Below are 7,494 nucleotides of genomic sequence, written 5' to 3'. Positions count from 1 at the left end.
CATATCGGCCTCTCCTGTATACATTGGTAACTGTTGTCCCTTCTTCTTCACATTTTTCCTTTTTCTCTTCTTCTATATCTTCCTCTATATTCGTTTGTGAAAAGAATTGATTATAGGAATCACTATCATCGAAAGACCTTGGTGGAGTTATGTTTCGATTAGACTGCGGATCTTTCTCATTAGTTGTAAAGTAGAAATCGTCAAGATCTCTCTCATCATCATCGTATTTCTTAATTTGCTTCATTTCACGCTTTACTTTTATACTATCTTTTACATTAGAAATCTTTTGTTTTTTATTTTCCTTAACAAGTTCATGTAAGGGTTCAGTAATAGGTTTAAAAGTTTCCTCCAATTGTAAATTCGTATGATTTTTGACTTGTTTGAGATCATCGAATTTTCGCTTCTTAAATATTTTTAATGATTACTGACTTATTTCTAAATACAAATTGTCATTTTTTTATAAATATTAAATTTTCCATCAACCATTTCATTGATGATATCATCTTGAAGAGAGGTGTACCTTTCCGGCATGTACAGAATGTGCTCCTCCAACTCGAGAGCAATAGATTCTCCAACCTTTGTTGTTTTGCGCTCCGCCTTGAGGATCGGGAATCTTACATTTTCAGGCATCCTTGTCTTCGATAGCAGTGTCTTTTTATTAAATTTATTGAACTCTTTAACTACAATGTTCATCTGGTTTTCCTGATTCATGATGGTTGTTGAGTTTTTTGGACTTGATACAGTTGTTCCACGTTGTTTTTAGCTGTATTTTGATGTTTACTACCTGCTTAGCAGTTGTTCAGTACTTGTTTCGTAGTTGCTTACTACTTGTTTTAGCTGGTTAATAGCTGTTATTAGATGGTTATTATCTGTTTAGTAGCTGTTAACTAGTTGTTTACTAGTTGTTATAAGCTGGTCACCAGCTGTTTTGAGCTGTTATGAGCAGTTATAGGCTTTTTTTGTTAAGAATGATCAAAAATTCTTGTCCTCTAGATGACGTTCGATGTGAAGTAGAAACTTAGACTGTGAATTTGAACGCGTGCAGGTCCACTTTTTATACCATACAAAGTTCACACATACACGTACCCATACATTGATTTTCAACCCCCCCAAATGTAAATTAACCATTTAAATATACCGGTTTTGACTCCACATTTTCTACGAAAGAAAGTAGAAAAGCGAGGCACAGGTGTCCACAGTTGTATGTATCAAAGTCTTGAACTCTATCGTAGTTGTATTGTATTCTATGTCCCAAGTATTTCACAACTTCTCTAGGTGACTGAAGATTTCCAAAACTATCGAAATAATGTATATTATTTTTATTTTTATTATATGCAACCCAATGTGTACCACTTGATCGTGAATTATCTAAGTTTACTATACCACACTCCCTACTTTTTGGTGCTTCTGGGAGTAGATCTCTCATAAACACCCCTCTAAAATGTGGGATATATTTCCTAGCAAAATGTATAATGTCGATATTTGATAGTGGTCTATTGGGTAGCAGAGAAATTAGTTTTTTCGCTTCTTAATTCCTTTCCCCTTACTATAGGGCTTAAGAAAGAAACCATAACCCTTTCTATAGGGCTTGAGATATAATCCTTCTCCTACAGCAACACTTTCAATTTTCCTATTGTGACGTTTTTTCTCCTCCATATCTTCCTTAGCCATTCTCGCATTGTTAATTGTTTTTGCAATTGCTGCACTACCACTTGCTAAACTACCAAGAGCGCTGAGGGCTGTCAAGATCGGCACGATTGGTAGAAAACCTCCAATTTTGGGTACATTAATTACACGAGGTACTTTAACATTTTTCTTAGAACCCATTGATTGATGAATTGATTTACGTGCAACTTTAATTGCACTCATAATGTCTAATGGTTTTTGTTTTTTTAATGTCTTAGTAGCAGCATTAATTACAGTCGAAAGGTTTGTCTTCTTCATTTTATTCTTCAATATCTTTTTCCTTCCTTTCTTTTCCGTTTTATTCAATCCCATACCAAATTTTTTCTTGGCTTTCATTATATTTGTAACACAGTATGCTGCTGCTCTTTCACCAAGACTGCTATCTGATGCCTTGACACGCGACCAGGCCTTGTCAATTAATATGGAGTCTGCCCTATGTCGTTCACTCAATACCTTGTTTTGAGAATATGCAATATCGTGCTCTTTGCAAGCTTCATCCAATGGGTTTATTCCTTGATCACCACGTTCCAACCGTTTCTGTAACTTTGTACCCGGTCCACAAAAATTATATCCCGGAGTATGGGCCTCAAACGGTAATGTATTAATTAGCTTATCGACAAGACCACCACCGTGTTTACAACTAAAAATACGACTGATGCGATTATAAAAACGTTTCCCCATTTTATTGATGTTTAATCATCAAAGATTTCTCATTGAATGAGGTACATTAGGTTAAAAGATGCTGTTCACGCCAAAAGGGCGTTTAATTTCAGGAGGCAGTGTCGAGCGGCAGTTTTATCCAGATGTCTACATCTCGCGCGCTCGCACTGCCGTCCGCTCTCCCTCTCCATCTCTCCCCTAAGTCTCCGCTCTGCTCTGGAGCGCTTAAGTTAAGTTAGGCTTAAGCAGTTCATGTTTCAAAGTGTACGAATAAACACCTACGCACGTCGCGTAAAAAACCCAAAAGTACTCCCGTGTTTTTTGGGTACCACTCAGTCTTGGGGCTTCAACTATTTCAGCGATCAAGCCGCACCGCCCCAACATTTTGGTCCTTCGAGCCGGATTTCAAAATCTTTGGACTTTCCTCTCCTGGAGTTTCCTTTGATTTTGTCCCAGCAGGCTTGAAACACTCCAGATAAGTTCCGCTTACTATAATTGCCGGTCATACAGCCAGTTTTTCGAACCCTATTTCGACTAACTTTCTGTATGATATATTGTCTAAATCCAAAAGAGATTAATCTGACGCAACGGCATTTAATATATGTATTTAAATTCCGTTACTTGTGCCCGACAATATTCCAGTTTCCTTTGCCCACAGTTGCACACTTGAAACAATTCCAGTAAATATTTCAGTGCTACTATTCAACGAAAATATTTGTCAAATATATTTTCAATTCCAATCGTGTGTAAAATATAACTCAGCCGCAGTAAAAAATTCCCGGTCATAAAATTTTTCCTTAAGATTTGCACTCTTTATTTTTTACTGTGTTCCAGCTGCGTGTGTATATTTACATAAATATTCTAATACAGTCCACTCTAACTACTCTTTCTAATACAGTCCACTCCAACTACTTTTCTCGACCTACAAATACGGCTAAACTATTTCTAAAATTAAAAACAAAGTGACAATATCCACAAATTTACTCCAGCAAATCGTTTGCAATTTAGTTGTGCAGGTGACAAACAAACGCACCGACATACAAACATAAGCGAAGTCTTTCCAATTCCCGCAACGTTATTCCGCTATTCGCACCCCACATATGTACATATGTACAGTGTACATACATCCGTATATCGCCAGTGCACAGTGGGTCAAGAGCTCACAAAAAGTGTTCCTTTCAACAAACAATATTAAAGTCCTTAATTCCTTACATAAGTCCGACCATCCGATATAATAAATATTTATTGCCTATCCGACAGTGTGACCGTATATATATTTACAATCTTAATTGGTTCCTAAATTCCAATTTGATTCCAATCCGTTTCCTTACATCAGAATTAAAATTCTAAATTATTTAACGTCATGGCAACATCAGTAAAATCCGCTTTAACCCGATTTATGGCCACAGCTGACTGTCTGATCCACTTTGAGGCCACTGTGAACGCTCCAGGTGCTCCTACACCAACGTTATCCGCCTGTAAAATCCGTCGCGATCACCTCAATTCCTTGTGGCAAACGGTAAAGGCAGCATACGACATATGCTCCGACTGCATTATAGCTGCAGGCGAGAGCGCCGCAGACACAAAATCCATACTAAAGTCCAAGTATTACCAAACGTACTCCACTTACGAAATATTTGCCGCGCAGCTGATGGAACAAATCCAAAAGGGCTCCTCCCAAATACCTCAAGCTCCAGTAACTCCGTCCCAAAATTTCACGTCTTATGGCTGTCGGCTCCCTCCTATCGACACAGAGGTTTTCTCTGGCGATTATCTTCGCTGGCCGACTTTCCGGGACCTTTTCACGGCAATATACATAGACAATCCGAGTCTAACGCCCGTTGAAAAATTATTCCACTTAAATTCAAAAACAAGTGGCGAAGCTCATTCCATAGTTTCAAGATCCCCACTCACCAATGATGGCTTTCGCTCAGCCTGGAATAACCTAACTGAGCGTTTCGAAAATAAGAGATTGCAGGTAAACAGTCACCTGAAAACACTTTTCAATGTGCAATCCATAGCACAGGAGTCGGGAGCAGCCTTAAAGGAACTTCAACGCACTTTTCAAGGTTGCTTAACTTCCTTAAAATTTTCCGGTGTTAACATTGAGAATTGGGATCCTATCCTGGTTTATATGTGCTCGACAAAACTACCAAAGCTCACTCTCTCATTATGGGAGCAATCCATCCAAAATAAAGCCGAAATTCCTACGTGGCTTGAGCTTGATGCATATTTGACGGAGCGCCATCTAACTCTTGAGGCCGTCGGTAGCTTCCGATCTTCCAATTTCCACCACGTCCAGTCCAAAGACACAAATCGAGAGGCAGAATTTCCAAAAATAAATTCCTTCAACACAAGGTTAGTTCCGATAACCAAAGGCTGCGATCTGTGTTCGAAGAAGAACCACCCCGTGCGTATATGTCCACGCTTCCTACAGATGACGGTAGAAGATCGCTTAGCCTATATCCAAAGGAAGCAGTTGTGCTCCAATTGCTTTGCAAGTAGCCATCGATTCCGGGATTGCACAAGCGCTCACAACTGTCTCACTTGCCAAGATCGGCATCACACATTGCTGCATCGAAACAGCGGTCCTACTACTCCGACGATTCCATCCGACCCTCCAAGGCCAGTATCCGCCTCAGTTCCACACATCATTTCGTCCTATTCAACGCAAGTTTCCGTACAAAAAGCTCCTCCTAAGAATACTCCATCCGAATATTGGGTTCCATACCCCGCCTTGGATGGCAGACGTACTCGAGGTATTAAATCCTACCAATGCCGAGTCTGCCAAAAGATCCATCCTCTACGGAAGTGCCACCACTTTCTACGGCTAAGCCCCCAGAATCGGCTTCAGGAAGTACATATCCAGAAGTACTGCTTCAATTGCTTGGCTCACAATCATTCCAAGGACTCCTGCCGCAGTAGTCATCACTGCCACAAAGGTGGAAAGGCCCACCACACTCTCCTACATACGGACGACCAATCTATACTTCCAGCATATTCCTGAGCCTACTATCCTGAGGTTCTTGTGTGCGCTCTTATCGATTTTAATATGTATAATTCGATTCCAAATATTGATGAAAAAATAACCTCTTTCACATCGGTGACAAGGCTATTACAATTCCAACTGCATTATATGAATTGAATGATATCACCGATTTCATTTACAATAAACTAAAAGACTATAACCTTGAAAGTACATTTAAAATTCAAAGTAATAATAATACACTTCAAGTTGAAATAACTACCATGCGAGAGTCAGTTTACTTTAATAAGGAAAGATCGGTTGGACAGCTGTTTGGTTTCCATCAAAGTACTAGAACCACATCCTACAAAAACCTATCGATCAGATCAGACCGTGAACATATTAAAAATTAGTACAATTCGTTTGGAATGTAATATAATCAGCGGTTCATATGTAGATAATACACCGAATCATACATTACATGAGTTTGGCATTAATGTTCCGCCTGGGTGACACCACATAACCTAATTTATTTACCAATCAACTGTGACGAAATAAGCACACTATCTATACGCATAGTTGATCAAAACGGTGATTTGGTGAATTTACGTGGTGAAAACGTTTCGATTCGCATGCACATTCGGTTAATAGAATGATTATTTATAATAAAAGACGTAGCTTAAGTCCTCAGCCAAGCATTACTAATTGTAAAGCTATAGAAAGAGGATCAAAAGTAAAAAGAAGCTCACTTTCTTTGAAAAATAAACTATTTTTAAAGTCGTTAGGCTTGAAGCTTCGAGTATAATATAAAAGGTGGAAAGGAAAACAATGAACGAAATTTTAAATTTTCGAGAAAAGGTTTACTCAGATGAGAGTATTTCGAAGAAAGAGTTTCATACTTATTCATCGTATAATCAAACATTTAAGCCAAACGATGAAATTCGAATTACTATTCAAAATCAAGACTTGTACGTGCTTCCTCACGAAAGTTACCTTAATTTTCAAGGAATTATTAGAAAAGATTCACCGAATGGACCTACAACTGAAAATGTTACCACTTTTTTTAAAAATAATTGTATGGCTTACTTTTTGGATGAAATTAAGTACGAAATAAATGGATGTGAGATTGATAAGACACGGTTTGTCGGTATGACTACAACCCTAAAAAATTATATATCTCTGGATAATCTTCAAAGTCAAAATCTATTAAATTCCGGATGGAGCAGTGGGGACGAAATATCTACGGGACCCCACCTTAACTTTTCTGTACCATTACAAAATTTATTGGGATTTGCTGAGGATTATAAAAAACTTTTGTTAAATTGTAAACACGAACTAGTGTTGATGCTAACTAAGAATCTTGGTGATGTGTTTGAACAAACCAGAAGTGAACAAACTTTTAAGTTGGAAATGACAAATAAAATCTGGAAAATTCCCCATGTAACTCCGAGCGATTTTGCAAAAATTAAGATGTACGATATTATTAAAAGTGGTGTAAACCTACCAATCGCATTCCGGAGTTGGGATTCATAGGTTAACCCCAAATTGGGGTATGGAAGTCAACACAGCTGGAATGTGAAATTGTCGGCTAACCGCGAAAAACCAAGATTTGCTATAATTGGATTTACACTAAATGGAGAACTTATCACAAATAACTTATCAAACTTGAAAGTTCACTTGAATTCAGAGTCATATCCATATGATAATCTGAATGTTGATTTTAGTCAGAATCAGTATGCTCACCTATATGAAATGTATACAAGATTTCAATCTAGTTACTATAATCGTGAGTCACAACCATTTTTGACCCCAAATGAATTTAAATTGAAGGCCCCTATTATTGTGGTTGATCTTTCATATCAAAACGAATCAGTAAAAACTGGTCCTATTGATGTGAGAATTTCAATAGAACTGAAGACACCAAGTCATGAAAATACCCAAGCTTACTGTCTCCTCATACATGACCGTTTAGTTGAATATAACCCATTAAACGGACTAGTACAACGAGTTGTTTAACATTAGAAAAATGTTGAAAGATACTGTTTCGATTGATGTTCAAGGTTTCTTTGATAATAATAATAATTTTATTCTAAAAGAAATTGGAATTGTATTCGAAAAAGATCCAAACTTGAATAATAGTATTTTAATAGAACCACCATATGATTTTACTTTGCTAAATACAA

Source organism: Drosophila suzukii (assembly GCF_043229965.1).
Source record: "Drosophila suzukii chromosome 2 unlocalized genomic scaffold, CBGP_Dsuzu_IsoJpt1.0 scf_2c, whole genome shotgun sequence".
Classification (NCBI taxonomy): Eukaryota; Metazoa; Arthropoda; class Insecta; order Diptera; family Drosophilidae; genus Drosophila; species Drosophila suzukii.
The sequence above is the reverse complement of the archived record's forward strand: the minus strand, read 5'-3'. Positions refer to the sequence as shown.